Genomic DNA, 15,368 nt, shown 5'->3' on the forward strand with positions numbered 1-15,368 from the left:
AATTGGGTGCTACATTGTTCTTATGCTCGAATACCATGTTAATATATTGGTGTTCACTTGTTCACATGATAGCCACGGCCACCATTTAAATATCTGACCATTTGACTTCATCTTGCTAACACGCCTTGCACACTAGTGTAATGCAAATTGGTAATGCCAGCCTTCTTTCACGACAGGCACATCTTCCAAGGCAACTGCAGTAGATGTATATATTTGAAGCTGATGATGATTCACTGCTGAACCAGACAGGTTACATTGCAAGTTTTTTTATGCCCTTGTCGTGAAAGACAGTGATACGCAGTGATATCTTGGGTTTGAGAGTTAGACTGTTACTACCTTATCGGATAATACCGCAGCCATCAATTTTCTACCGATAAAGGTTCTGTCTGCTTTGCTTTATCAGTTTATATTTAGGAAGCATGCAGTCCCGTCTCTGCTTGCTGCAAGATGCATGATGAACTGACCAATGCCCTTCATGCCATTACACAGTACTCACCAAAAAGATAAAGTGCCCAGGCAAATAAACATTATTAATGGCAGATGTGAGAAATTGAATTATTATTTGTGACGGGTGAACCCTTAAAGTCATTAAATTAACCAATATTGGTCAATGATTGGGGTAGATGGGACATAGGCACAATTTGAGGCTGGCTACAATGGAGCATGGGTCAGATACACCAACCAGGTTCATCCTTGACAAAGATTGTATCTTCTGACTTAAAGCCTGATTTATAGTGCAGTGGACGGATTACTCCATCAACAACATGAGAGATATCCTGTCTGCCGTAATACAAATGTATTATATCCAATGGCATTTGTAATATGGCAGATGAGATATCCTTAATGTTTGTGACAAAATAACCCATATTCCGAACTCAAAACCCAGGCCCTTAGTCCTTTAAGTCCTAATCCACCACAGGTGTGCACTTCTTAAGCCCCCCAGCACCTCAGGGGAGGCACTTAGAGACTTATAGGGTGCCAGGCAGAGGCCAACAGCAGGGTCCGGTTCATGTCCGTCCAGTTACCACTTATCAGCTGGGTACTTCCAGCAAAAAGCGTCTTGTAGCCTATTGTCATGGATGTCATTTGGAGGTAGTCGGGGGTCGCAACTGTGACCTCTAGCGTCCTCCCTGCTACTCCTGGCACTTCCTTTGTGACCTCTGGCCTCAGAGGATGCAATAGTTTTGCTCCCTCTGAGGCCAGGGGTCGCAAGGAAGTGCCAGGAGTAGTAGCAGGGAGCAAGCTAGAGGTCACAGCTGTGATCCCTGACTATCTCCAAATGACATCCAGCTTGTTGTATCCCTGGAGTCTGAACCAGTGGTTAGTATTATATTTACTTGAGTCTATTTCTTTGTCCTGGGTACAAGAGGGAGCAAGTCCAGTCCTTCAGTTCTCCATTCAGGTCATAGACAGCAGGCCCAGTCCTCATCTGATCTTCCGCAAGTCCAGTAAGTGTACTGAAGTGGGTGCTTGGTGGTGCTACATTTATGCCTGACTTTAGCTTGTGGGTGGAATGACTCCTAGTGATGGCCTAACCAATGGGGTAACAGTTCCCATGGCCAACCCTCCCTACTTTGGGCATTTTCAAGATGATAAATGTCTTCGGCCACACTAAACTTTGGCTCTGAGGGCTCGGTGTGTGTCTGAGGAGTGTGATATGGGGATCCTAGAGTCCTCCGGCATCCAATACTAAATCCAGTTTGAGGCCGCCACTGTACCCAAAGTAAACCCAGAGACAGAAGTCTGATATGACAAAAGCAGAGTTCTTTAGCAACCAGAAGTTGATCTTCCTGAATTGTCACGGCATCCGGTTCTCTCCCTTTCAAATGTGCCCCAAGGGGTTTTATATACACCCAGAGACAGAAGTCTGGTAGGGCTAAAGCTGAGTCTCTCAGTAACCAGACAGTGGATTCACAAGGACTGTCTTGGCATCCTGTTCCCTCCCCTTTAAAGTGTGCCCCAAGTACCCCCAGCAGACCTGTCAAGCAGGACTTGACACTCAAGCTGCATTTGACATTGTAGCACCCATACAGGTTAGCCTACTGTTTGCTCCTGTGAGGCATTTCACACTTATTTACACTTATTTATGGTTAATTTCTGGCTGGGAGAAGGTAGAGAGCTAATGCAAAATAGCCCTCTGGAACCAGGGCCGGACTGGGCGTAGCGGGCACCTGGCAATCCCCCGGTGCGCCGCACGGGAGGGGGCTGGTTTTGGGCCCATGTGGGCCGTTTTTGTTACAGGACCGTTTTTGCAGCGCAGCTGCAAAATCGGCCCTGTAACAAAATCAGCCGAAAACCAGCCCTGGCAAAGAGCTCGGCCGCACCCCAACCCCTCAGGGGGGCGGGCGGCTGAGCACTTTGTCAAGGCCGGTTTTGGTTCCCAATCCGGCCCTGTCGGGGACTTAAGGAAGTCAAAAGGTAACTCTCTAAAAATTACCTTTCCGTAATATTTATTAAAAATCTGACTTCACGATTGAATTGGATTTATAATAACTATAAAAAATAGGTGTTTGATAATTTTTTTAGCTGCTCCCTTTCCTGAGATATATTTTAAACTGTGCTATGGTTTTCTACATATGACAGCTAGGCCTGCCACATTAAAAATAACCTTTGGGTGCTAGTCACTCTAAGAACATGTTAACATTACATTTCTATATTTTAAATACCATGCACCACTGAGGTGACATAATAATATTTACAAAGAAGGTTTTTACCTGTCAAAGTGATTGCTTTCACAAGACAAATTTCTGTTTCTACCCTGTTGCAGTCAAGCTACAATGTATTGTATAGTAGTGCAGCATTGATATAATGCTTACTACCCCTATGTGGGGTGCTGAAGATGTTGCATATATGGGTGACAGGTTATACCATGCAGGATGAGTGGTTGGAAGGATTTTGTACATGATGACTATTGAGATGCAGTTATCGTGTTATGGGATGCAGCGCATAGCAGGGCAGTGGATGGTGAACTGTTAGAGAAGGACTGAAGCCATGTTTGCAATGCCACTGTAGTGGATGGCACAACAGGTGCCACAGTGCATTAGTGGCATTTAACCCCCAGAGTCTGGGTAGATTTTGTACCATGTACTAGGGTCTTATAGGCAAGTAAAGTATAACAATTTGAAGCATGCCCCACTTGACCATTTTAAAAGGGGGGGGGAACAGACACTTTCCTACTGGTTAGCAGGACTACAGCACAAATATAGCGTTCAGCAAAGGGTGAACAATCCAGTGTGGCTTTGCAGAAAATATGGATTTCCTACAGCAGATCTCTTCTTTTTTGTAGAGAATGCCTGCAGTTTTAGTATGTATGTAATATCTCAAAGGGATCGTCAATGACAAAAATATCCATGTAGAGAGATACTGGCCTCTGTGAATTGTATAGTCCCCAGACAGCTAGTACAGATTAAATTATGCACATTGTGTGCATGGATGCGTAATGCAGAATAGACTTTTCTCACTCTTGCCTCAGGGTACTGTTTGTTGACATGAAACATGATTCTAAAAAGATTTGCATCGAAACAATATAAAAGGGCAAAGAAAATCTAAATAGGAAAAGATCCACAGTGGTACTCACTGGATACAGAAGAAAAAGAGAGGAAAATTATTGCCTTCTATTAAGAGCGAGAGATTCCACTATAAGGAAGACAAGGAGACTGGGGCCCATATTTATGAAGCCAGGCAAGGTCATATTTGCATGACCTTGTGTGGCTTTGTAAAGACATTTAATGTAAGGCAGCTGCTTGTCCTGGGATGTGTTACATTTCAATTTGGGAGTCATTCCATGACTGGAGCATGGGTGTTCCCATGCATCCACCCATGGATTTTGGCCAAATGCACAGTTTTAGAAAGAATTGTAAATCTGAGAATGCGTCAAAATGCTAAGCCTTCCCAAGTGAGTCATAACGAGGAGAAATATCTATATTTCTCCTCATTATTTTCTCTTTCCACTTGTGCTGCATTCTTCAGCACACATAGAAAGAGGAACATGCCTCTAAGGATTGGTTTTATGCAGGAAGGTGTGCTTCCCTGCACAAAGAGCAATCCTTCCTGTACTGCAGGTACCCTTACACTATGATGAAAGCTTGCCTGCATTGGTGCTATGCTGCAGACAGTGAGCTAGCATGAGGCGAGAGCAAAAATGCTCAATATCTTTGTCATTATGGAGCCTTTTTGCCCTCTCCCTTTCCTGCAACGCAGCACCATAGCTTTGCTTGCTGCCCTGCGTTGAGCTAAAGTTTAATAAATGTGGCCCTAAACTGTGAGGCAGGGGAATGGGAAAGACTGAACTCTTTGACTGATATGCTTGCAAACAACTGCCTGCAAGTGAAACAATTTATGTATGTTCACAGTAAAATGAGAGTAGTAAGAAGCATGCCATGGGGGGCGTGGCTTGACGCCCAATGGAGCTGGCGGTCCACGAGTAAAGCTCTCCGGCGGATTACGGAGACATCATGCTTTTTACCCGTTTCGCCGAAATGTGAAGACGGATATGCAGTTATGAAGATTGGCTGACAAAGTTGTTGTCTTTGGCGTATTTCAATATTCCCAGCAAGTATCTTTATTTTAAATCATTTGCAACGCATCGGTCGCTTTCTCCCGCGGCCGCCATTTTGAAAATTTGCCTCGATCGCGCTCTATCTCCAAATGCAACGATACCCTTCACTAAGTGTCTCCTGATGTTCCCAGGACTTTTTTTCACCCCTGTCCTATGCTTATTCTCTTTCTATGGCACTGAGGTTTGTTGCTGCACAGCGCTCCTGTGTAAGTTTTGTATGCTCTGAGGTGCTGAGGTTTGGCACCCATTTTGAGATGCTCCGTCAGATCTATCAGTAATTACATCGCCCTACTCTTCACATAGCTGACTGAGAATTGGCTCCTTATGTTAATGGCTCTGTACACTGGCAGTTCTATAGGATTGTGGCATCGTCTGGCGTTTTGAGCTCTTCAGGATAACTTGCTGCTGTTGATACTTTTGGTGAGGATTTTGTGACTCTTGTATCTGAGCGGCCATTTTGCGACCTTCAACACGTCCTCTCAGGAAGTACCTTTCTATATCTCTTGGAGGTTTTATTGGAGGAAGAATCTTTTTACGGTTAGCGTTATATGGGCAGAATAAGGCTGACTCATCCTCCCTCTTCCAAGAAGCACATCTTCATAAAAAATTCCAAAATTTGTACCGAATTCTCCAAATTTAAAGACTCTCTATCATCTACCTCTCAGTGCCTTGAGACAAGTATGGATCCTCCCTCTGGCGCCCCTGGGAAATTTATCTCTAAACGCCTTAAAAAAGACCCTCCCTCACCGCCTAAGTCTGCTTCACCTGTCTCTATGGAGCTTCTGCTTGAGGAGATCAGAGCCCTTCGACCTTTTATGGAAGAGACTAACACTAAACTGCAAACTCTCACAGATAACTGGTCTCAAATGGATATGAGGGTCTCCGCGGTTGAGAACACTGTTGCTTCTTTAAAAGAATCTTGCGTTACAGTCTCTCAACTAAATTCTCAGGTATGCTTGCTTCAGAAACAGGTTGAGGATCTTGAAAATCGCAATAGACAAAACAACCTATGCATTTATGGCCTGGGAGAAGGTCTTGAAGGGTCTGACCCAATCACCTTTTCCAAATCTTTTCTTCCTAAGCTTCTTCATTTGCCTGATGGAACTTTACTGAACATCCAAAGAGCTCATTGGCTGGGACGTCTTCCATCTCATGTTTCGTCTCCACAAAGATCAAGAGGAGTCATTTTATATGTCCTGGAGTATACTGATTTGTTGAAGGTTCTTTCTGCGGTCAAAGCTTCCCCAAGAATTACATGGTCAGGCTCATCTTTATTCTTCATGCAGGATTATGCTAAAGCTACTGCAAATAGACGCAAGGCTTTCCTTGGCATGAGAGCTGATCTACGTTGCATGGGAGCTCGTTATGGCCTTTTTCATCCGTGTCTTTTTAAGGTTACGTATAATAACAGAACAACGACGTATGAAGATCCGACGCGTCTACAAAGCTTCATTAATTCTTGCAAAACAAATGTCATGGATTTTTCTGGACCCTCGACCTCTTCTAATACATGATAACAGTTTTTCTTTTCATAGGTTCCTCAGTTTCTGTTGCCTCTCTTATAGTATCCTGCTCTTTTATAATGGATTTTAGATAGTTTTTTGTCATACTTGTTGTTTCTATAAAGTTCTGTCTCTCGCCCAAGTTTGTTTATCTTCATTGATGCTGTTTTTATTAATATTTGATTCAATGTTTGTTCCAATCTCCTCTTTTTTTTTTATTTAACCTTATTTTTTTACTTGTCACCTTCACAGATTTTATAATCCCTTATCGTGATGTCTCCTTGATCCTCCGTTTGGCTGCCCCCGGATTTGTGGCCCTCTCCAAGTGGTTTCATCCCCCTCTCGTATATTTTTGAGTCTTCCCTTTGTAGGTATGTTACCTTCATGTCTTATTTTTGATTTGTTGGCTGTAGTCTTTTTTGTTCTCTGTTTTGTTACATTGATTCGTATCTTCTCTTCTGATGGTGTCTTTTGTTTGCTCATCCCTTTCTATCTTTTCACTTTTGTTGATATTAAGATCATTACAATTGTTATTTTTCTTACTTTTTTGTCTTCTTATTGCTTATCTACTTGGTCTCTTCCTTTTTTTCCTTCCTATCTTCTTTTCTTGTTCTTTCTCCTGGTTACTTGATATCTTTATCTCACTTCACTCTAACATTGCATCTATTCTTTTCAATCTATTTTCCTTCTTTCACACTTTTTATAGTCATCTTAATGAATTGGATTTATATTTGACAACTTTGGTTCATTTTCTTTATCATTACTTATGTTATTAAAGTTGATTACATGCAACGTTAAAGGTTTACACTCTCCCATCAAGAGGCAGAGGGTGTTGACTCACTTGGCTAAATTAGATGCTGATATTGTTTTTTTGCAAGAAACTCATCTCTCTGCCCCAGAGTCAATAAAGTTAAAGAGGGGATGGGTAGGGGAGATTTTCTTTTCCCCAGTGGATGGGAGACGAAATGGAGTAATGATACTATGCCATAAGTCCCTTTCATTTTCATTTATATCTCAAGAGTCAGATAAGGATGGTAGATGGGTTAACGTCAAATTATCTTTGAAGGGGGTTCCTGTTTCTCTTTAAAATGTTTATGCCCCTACAGGTGGTGTACCCTTTTTTTGGCCCACGTTGGCTAAACAAATTACACATTGTATAGACGATAATTTTATTTTAGCTGGCGATTGTAATCAAATTTTTGATTCGTTTCTTGACAGAAACTCCAAAGTCTCCTTTGTTCCTAACAAAGTACACAAGTCCTTTGTGCATGCTATCTCCCAACATAAACTTCTGGATGTCTGGTGTCTTTGCAATCCAACTACCAGAGAATATACTTTTTATTCCCCTTCTGACCACACTCAGTCAAGAATTGACTATATATATATTTGTCTCACACAATATCTCGCAAACTCTTACCAGTGCTGAGATTGGCCCTATTTTATTGTCAGATCACGCCCCAGTTTCAATTGGCCTGGATATCCTTCCTCTAGCCGTTGGTCCTAGAAGATGGCATTTTAATAGTTCTTTGAATTAAATCAAACCCCTTCTATGCCTCATGTCATGGTATGGGATGCTTTCAAGGCCTCAGCAAGGGATTTCATAATAGGCTTTGTTGCCTCAAAACGGAAAACTTCCCGTAAGCTCACTAAAGATCTCCTTCAGGACATTAAGCGTTTGGAACATACTTATTACACCTCAACCTCGAAAGATTGTCTCACCGCCCTCATAAATGCCAAATTACAATTTAATAAAAAATCAACGGAAAATGCCTCATTATATTTGTTAAAATCCAGTGCCAAATTTTATGGGGGGAAGAATAAAGCTGGGAAAATACTGGCCAACTATTTGAAAGTTAAACACAATAAGTTAAATATTGAATCTATTTATGATACTCAATCAGTTTTAAAATTTAAAGACACTGAGATTTTGAATGAGTTTTCCCTTTTTTATAAATCACTATACACTTCTGAAACACAACCTTCTAATGTCTCTCTTTCCTATTTTGTCTCCACCATCCAGAAATCTCCACATAATATACCTGATTTTTCCTCCCTTGAGTTAGATTTAGAATTATTAGCAGCTTTGCAACATCTTTAAAAAGACAAAGCCCCAGGACCGGAGGGTTTCACTGTAGAATTTTACCAACATTTCTCTAAACTTTTATTGCCCAAGTTACACTCCTTACTTATTTCTTTCAACACGCTGGGTAGTTCCTCAGGCTCTTTCTCAGAAGCACATATCTGTCTCATCCCTAAGCCTGGCAAGGATTCTAAACATTGTAAGAATTATAGGCCTATATCCTTGGTCAATATCGACTATAACATCTTTGCTAAAGCATTGGCCATTTGATTAGATTCCTTCTTACCTGATCTGTTAGGAAAAGAGCAATCTGGATTCGTCAAAGGTAGATTCATTACTGATAACACACGACTCCTTTTTAATGTTTTATCTAAGTCCTCTTGTCTAAACTATTCCCTTGCGGCGATAACATTAGATGCTGAAAAGGCGTTTGATAGAGTTGAGTGGAATTATTTGTTCCATACCCTTAATTGGTTTGGCTTCGGCCCTAAATTTATATCCCTGATTCCTCTTCTCTACTCTAACCCTCGGGCGGCTGTTGGCGCAAATGGGTTTGTCTCCACCTTTTTTGATTTACGGAGGCGAGTGCGTCAAGGTTGCCCTCTTTCCCCTCTCCTTTTTAACCTGGCATTGGAACCTTTTCTTTCTAAACTACGTCAGAACCCAAATTTACATGGCTTTCAAACTCCCAATTCCCATATCAAACTTGCGGCTTTTGGCGGAAGTACTAGCTTACTCTCTTATTTCTGGATACAAATTGAACGAAGATACGTGTGAAATCCTACATTTTAAAAAGTTCACTTTTAAATCGGATTTTAGTGCTTCTAATTTTACTTGGAGTCCCAATCACATTAAATACTTAGGTCTACATGTCACTTCTTCCATATCTGATACAGTTGCTTTATGTATGAATAAATGCATACAAAAGATTTCGGATTTAACTACTAAATGGCACCCTCTTTACTTATCCTGGTGGGGCCGCCTAGACACTATAAAAATGATGTTGTTGCTGTGGAAATGTGGATTTTCCTGATCAGTTATGTCCCCTATCTTGGACCCCAACGGTTTTATATGCATGTTACAAGTACATGTATGTTCCCTCCAGTTCCAGTTTCTAAGACGCAAACATATGTGTGTCTACCATCAACATGTTCTCTGTCAGATCCGCCATCAATGGGCTGGATATTCGATTCCTAAGTATGAAAGGCCACCGACTTTATATGGCTAAGTTACTCCATTTTTACAGTTCAGGCGAGTAGGCCCGATTCTGTCCTCAAAGCCTTTCCCTGCTCTCTGTCTCTGACAGCTTCAGCTTGAGCTCGCATCTGTATCCATGAACTTTGTCCTACTCCCTGTGCAGCTAACGGTGCCTGCCTCGGCCAGTTTTCGCCTGTCTGCCAAGAAGTTGTATTTCACCTTCGAATTATCTATTTTGCTCTTCAGCCGATGCATTCCTGTCCAGTGATTTAGGTAAACATTTCCTTTAGCTCACAAGCAAAGGACTCAGTCTTTCCGTCCTCCTGCAAGTGATTCATAGCCCTGTTGCCATGGAAAGTTTTCTGCCCCTCGCATCTCATATAGACACTTAGACGCTTGTACACGCACACAGTCAGTATAGAATAGATTCTGTCCGAGAGTCCTTCCTTGTGGATAACATAGTTCTTTAAACATAGGATGTTAGATATGATTTGGGATTAGGATGACTTGACCCCAGACTTCTCGTCTCCACATGTAGAGCTAAATGTCAAGTCCCCTTCACCCCCTAGTTGCACGTCAATTACACGTCATGCTGCCGCGCGCGCATCTATGCCAAGTATTATCTTATAGATCCACCTATGCCTGATAATTCTAACCAATCATGTTTCTTTTATTCCTTATTACGCCTAGTTTCGATTATGTCACTGTTACGTCATTTTTCTTATCAAATGTTACGCCTTCTACATTCGTTTCATTGTAATGTACTTATTATAAAAATACATGTCTGTTAATAAATTATTGTACTTCACTTCCTGAACCTTCGTGGTGACGGAACCTGAGGGCCGCGACTCGAGTCGGCCATTTTGAATGGAATAAAGCCCATTAGAAACCTCTTATACCACGGATTCTGCCTCTCGTTATTTTGAGCTATTTTACTTTAATTTAAGATTCCGCATGAAATTCAGTCCGGTAATATTTATTTTATTTACCACATAATGGCGCCCGAACAGGGACACTTTCTCATCTCACGCGCCGGCGGTGCGTTGCAGGCCCGGTCTCCTGCCACAGCTGGACGGACCATAAACGCGTACCAGCAGGATTTCCTGTAAGCTCCCTCCGGTCAAGCGGGGGCGACTGAGGCTGCGATCAACCCAGACGAGGCGGTGAGAAGTGCGAAGTATCCCGACCAGAGCCTAGCTGAGAGAGCAAGATCCGAGGTATACAGAGGCCCGCCAGGTTTTCCGAAATTCCGACGTCCAGAGGGTCCGATGTCCGCAGTTATCGAGTCCTGTCCATTCTCTGAGGCCTTCCGTTTCAAGGAGCTACTCGGTGAGTACCATCGCCGAGGAGGCGTGTTGACGCGCACATAGGTTGTGCCGGTCAAGACGGATTTGGGTACACAAATCCGGTCTGCACTGTTTAGCAGTGTATATGTACTGTTTAGCAGTATATCAAGTATTCCGAAGTATTCAGTTATTGTCAAGAATTCAGCGTGGTGATTAGTTAGGCAGACTGTCATCATTGTCGATCATTGTTATAATGTTTAATGTTTAATGTTTAAAGTATTCAGAAAATGTCTTGCATATTGTGGTATGAATGACTGTTCATTGTTCACTGTTCATTATTGTGTTTCTCGTATTAAGTAAGTTCAAGAGTAAGTATCAGATCAGTTGTCAATATGCCGCTCTTCTCGAAGTTAAGACAGATTACTACCAGAAAAGGGGTGCTTGAAGAAGCAGTTCCTATTCCTCCTAGAGACACTCCAGGACATTTCATGTACCATAAACATGGCTTAGATGCCATATTGTTTCTTGATCTATGGGTAGATTATACCAAAGGATTACCGGAAAGTCAAAGGTGGCCCATAGCGGGAACCTGGGATGCAGAGTGCATCATGAAAGTGGAGGAAGAGTTATGGAAAAGAAAGGTCAGACAGTCACAGAAAGACGCCGTTGAGTTATGGCGTAAAGAATCTCATAGACGAACAGAAAAAGCACGTAGACAAGAAGAGAGGAGTAAAGAAAGTTCAAATAAAGTTCAAGAAAATCTATTAATTGAGGAAGGTATCCGAGTGAAATCAGAACAAGTAAATAGACAAAGAAATGCTCTTATGAATGGTATGTATCCCCTTCTAGCCGAAGGACTACCTAAGGCTGTTACGGAGGTGCCAAAAGACTTGCCACCCCCGTTATTTCCAATTAAGGTACATCCAAAGGGGCATCCCAGAACCGCAGAAGATGTTTTTCTTTCCTCATATCTAGACGATGCAGCCCCCGAGTATGCTAACGCCACACCACATAGACCGTCTGGCGGAGGGATTCAACGTCAGGATCAGGTATCTGTCCCCGTGCAACAGCAAGTCCCGATGCAAGCTCCGGCAAGCACATCTGTTTCCGCATCTGTCTCCGCAGTCGACTCTACAGGGGTATCGACACCCATAGTTGCTGTATCACGTTCGACGAACCCTTTCACACCCGACGCCCCAGATGGGGCCACGGGAGGTGCTAGCAGTATTTTTACACCACCTAGAATAAATAAACTTGTTTTTCAAGAGTCAGCACATTCACGTACACCTAAGTTCGTAAATGAACGTACGCTTAAGGAACTTCTTGTAAATTGTAGATATGACCCGGTGGTTGGTAAAGAGGACGAAATGGTCCTGGCATCATTACGTATCAGACGAGCCGCAGAGTATTTAGCAAGGTTACCAGGGATGGCTACGCATCTAGATAACATATATCATTTTGTTCAAACAGGACGAGATCCAGGATGTATTAACAGAGCTATGGAATTCCAGAAAGTAGAGATACAAGGGGAACTGTTAAGTAAACTGTGTGATCAGAAATCAAGATCGTCCGGGGGTAGACCGGAATGCAATGCTTATTCTTACAAGATGGAGTCAGAATATATCAGAAGGGAGACACGATAAGCAAAATTGTATAATAGCCATGTGCCGAAAAATACGTAAAGAAATAGAGCGTATTCATGAAGAGAGATTGGGAATAGACGAGTTTGAGCAAGATGAAGTGTCCGAATCAGGGAATTCTGCAAGACAGTCAGAGACCATAGCCTATGTAGGCAGAGGAAGATCTTGTGAAAATACTAGATGTTTTTCTGATCCAATACATTCTGTATGTCCAAATAATAGCAGAACGTATCCAACGCCTGTAATAAATCTGAAGTCTCCTGAACATTCGTTTCAAGCCGCAGATAAAATACTACGAGAACGAAGAGGTTACCACCTCCTCGATTCCATGGATGAGCAAGAATTAGCCAGATCAGCCGTTCACTGGATTGTTAGTCCTGAAAAATACGGTGATGAGACCGTAGCACACACGTTTCTCAACCTCAGTACAGATGAACAACGTTTAGCTGGAATCTATATGATTCAGCAACTCCTCATATTATATAAGAGCCAACATGCTGATCCTGGTCCTTTACCTGATATATTAACGGAACTACTCACGTACAGATGGAAAGGTTCTAGTAACAAGCTAATTAAAGAGATATTAGTGTCACGTAAGCAGTACGTCCTTTTTGTAAATCCAGATTCTCTCTCCCTGCCCCCCAGAGAAAGAGCACCGTACTTCATGGATAGACAAAATCCTTTACGGGAAGTGCACCCAATAAAAGGCGAAGACAATGAGTTTCACCGTGTATTTGTTTACACACCCATATCAAAAATGGAATTATTAGAAATGAAAAAAGTAGTGCCCAGTCATGACAAAGACCCAGCGGGTTTCCACCGAGAAATTAAAGACATGTTACTGATGGGAGAGTACACCTTTCCTGATATTATGACAATATTAAAAGTGCTTTTGCCTGCTGGCATATATGAAAAACTGAAAGAAAAAGAGTGGGAAGTGGGAGACCAAAAGATAGACTGGACAGCATTAGCAGAGGAAGAAAGGGGCCGAACTGCAGGTTCAGGGCTCGGGGATAAAGTTAAACTATTACCAGGTTTACTAGTACAGGTACTGCCACGTTTATTAACTACAAAAAAGGAAGATTGGGGTGCAATCACAGCCTGTAAACAAAAGCAAGATGAAGACACAAGCGATTATTATGCTCGATTTGAAAAATGTTTTGGTATAAATAGTGGTATAAAAGCAAGTAGTGACTCATATCCACATTTATTTGTGACAAAATTGGTAGAAAATGCACTGCCTCCAGTGAAGAATAGAATATTGAAATTCGAGAGTACCTGGCAAAGTAACACTCCGTCGCAAATGCTACAAATGTTACAGTATCATCACAATAGAATTAGGGATGAACAAGAACACGAGCATAGACGCATGAAGGATACAAAAATGAAAATGCTAGTTTCTCAGACAGTACCAGCAGATGGTCACAAAAAGGGTGTGACACATTCTGGTGATTCTGCAGTTCCTGTAAAGGGAACCTGCAATTACTGTAAACAACTAGGCCATTATGTACATGATTGTCAAGTCCTGAAACGAAATATAGCTACAGGTATTGCAAAAGAGAGACCACGATTAGTTAGACAAGATCAGAATGAAAAAGGAGCTATGCAGCATGGACAGTCCGTGCCAGTTCAGCAACAGTCTATGCCAGCCTCACAGCAACCCATACAGTTTGTGCCAGCTGCACCACCGTTGCCTACTACTGCCACACAAACCACAACACAACAAATGTATCAGATTGCACAGTATGAATACCCTGAGTATCAGCGTTACGCATGAACCAGCCTAGAGAGGGAAGTTGACTTACCGCTTATCGAGATTCCGGTAGATCAAGAAGGACCTTATGTACATAGTGAATTATTAGGTCAAGATAGAAAATTCTTACTCGATACAGGGGCAAGTCGAACAACCATAAAACGTAGTGAAGTTCCAGGGGCACCCCTCTCAGGCTCTCAAAATGTTTCCCTTGGTTTTTCAGGAAAACCTATTGTTAATGAAGTATCACAGCCTCTACCACTTACGATAGGACCTTTGACACGAACTACAGATTTATTGCTTACTAAATCATGCCCAGAAAATTTGTTAGGAATTAAAACTCTGAAAGCACTAGGAGCCATAATATGTTGTTCTCCGGAAGGAGTAAGGTTGTTTTTGCGTGATTTTAAAGGTCACTATGTGTCTAGAGACATGGATCCCCGACTACAGATTTTACCAGTACATCTATGGGCACAAGGCCCTACGGATGTTGGCTGCATGAACATTACACCCTATCGAGTTACATTAAAAGCAGGAGTGGTACTACCACGAATGCGACAATACAAGTTACCGCATGATGCTGTAGTGGCTTTGTTGAAAATCATTGATGAGCTAATTGCCCAGGGAGTAGTTGTAGAAACAGACTCCAATGTATGTAATTCACCGATAATTCCGATTCTTAAACGAACTGATCCTACTGCTCCGCCAGTATACCGATTGGTTATTGATTTGCGTGAACTAAACAAGTGTATTGTACCACAATTCCCTGTGGTCCCTGATATATCATCATTGTTGACAGCAATTGATTCCGAAGCAACATTCTTTACTGTAATTGATCTCAAGAATGCTTTTTTCAGCGTCCCAATAGATCCGGAAAGCCAATACTTGTTCGGATTCAGTTTAAATGGGCGCAGCTTTAAATTCTCACGCGCTCCCCAAGGATTTACAGAAAGCCCCAGCATCTACAGCCAAGCACTGAAACGAGAACTTGACAGTATCCACATGCCAGTCAATACTGCACTGCTTCAATATGTCGATGATCTGCTGATCACCGCGAGAAGCGAGCCAGAATGTGAAAAAGCTTCTCTGACAGTTTTACATTTCCTAGCCGACAAGGGGCACAAGGTGTCCCCTTCTAAGCTGCAATTCTGTGTTCAGCGAGTTATTTATCTTGGTCACTCGCTGTCCAAGGAGGGAAGGCAGCTTACACCTGATCGCATTCAGTTAATTGCAAACATGCCAATACCGCAGACGCAAAAGGAAGTGCGGGCTTTTATAGGCCTCACTTCATACTGTAGACAGTGGATTCCCCAATATGCATTTCTAGCGAAGCCACTCATTCAGTTGACAAC

The 15,368-nt window shown here is 42.2% G+C and overlaps 1 protein-coding gene across 2 annotated transcripts in view; it reads left to right on the plus strand.

Moving 5' to 3' along the window:
* KANK4 (KN motif and ankyrin repeat domains 4) overlaps positions 1–15,368 on the plus strand; it is a 692,064-nt gene that overhangs the window by 283,053 nt on the left and 393,643 nt on the right. For both annotated transcript variants that reach the window (XR_014960662.1, XM_085602436.1), the window contains exon 3: positions 6,313–6,431. The gene's annotated coding sequence lies outside the window, so the exon portion shown is untranslated. The remainder of the gene's footprint in view (positions 1–6,312; positions 6,432–15,368) is intronic.

The sequence above is a fragment of the Triturus cristatus genome, chromosome 4_2, assembly GCF_964204655.1.
Source record: "Triturus cristatus chromosome 4_2, aTriCri1.1, whole genome shotgun sequence".
In the NCBI taxonomy this organism is placed as follows: domain Eukaryota; kingdom Metazoa; phylum Chordata; class Amphibia; order Caudata; family Salamandridae; genus Triturus; species Triturus cristatus.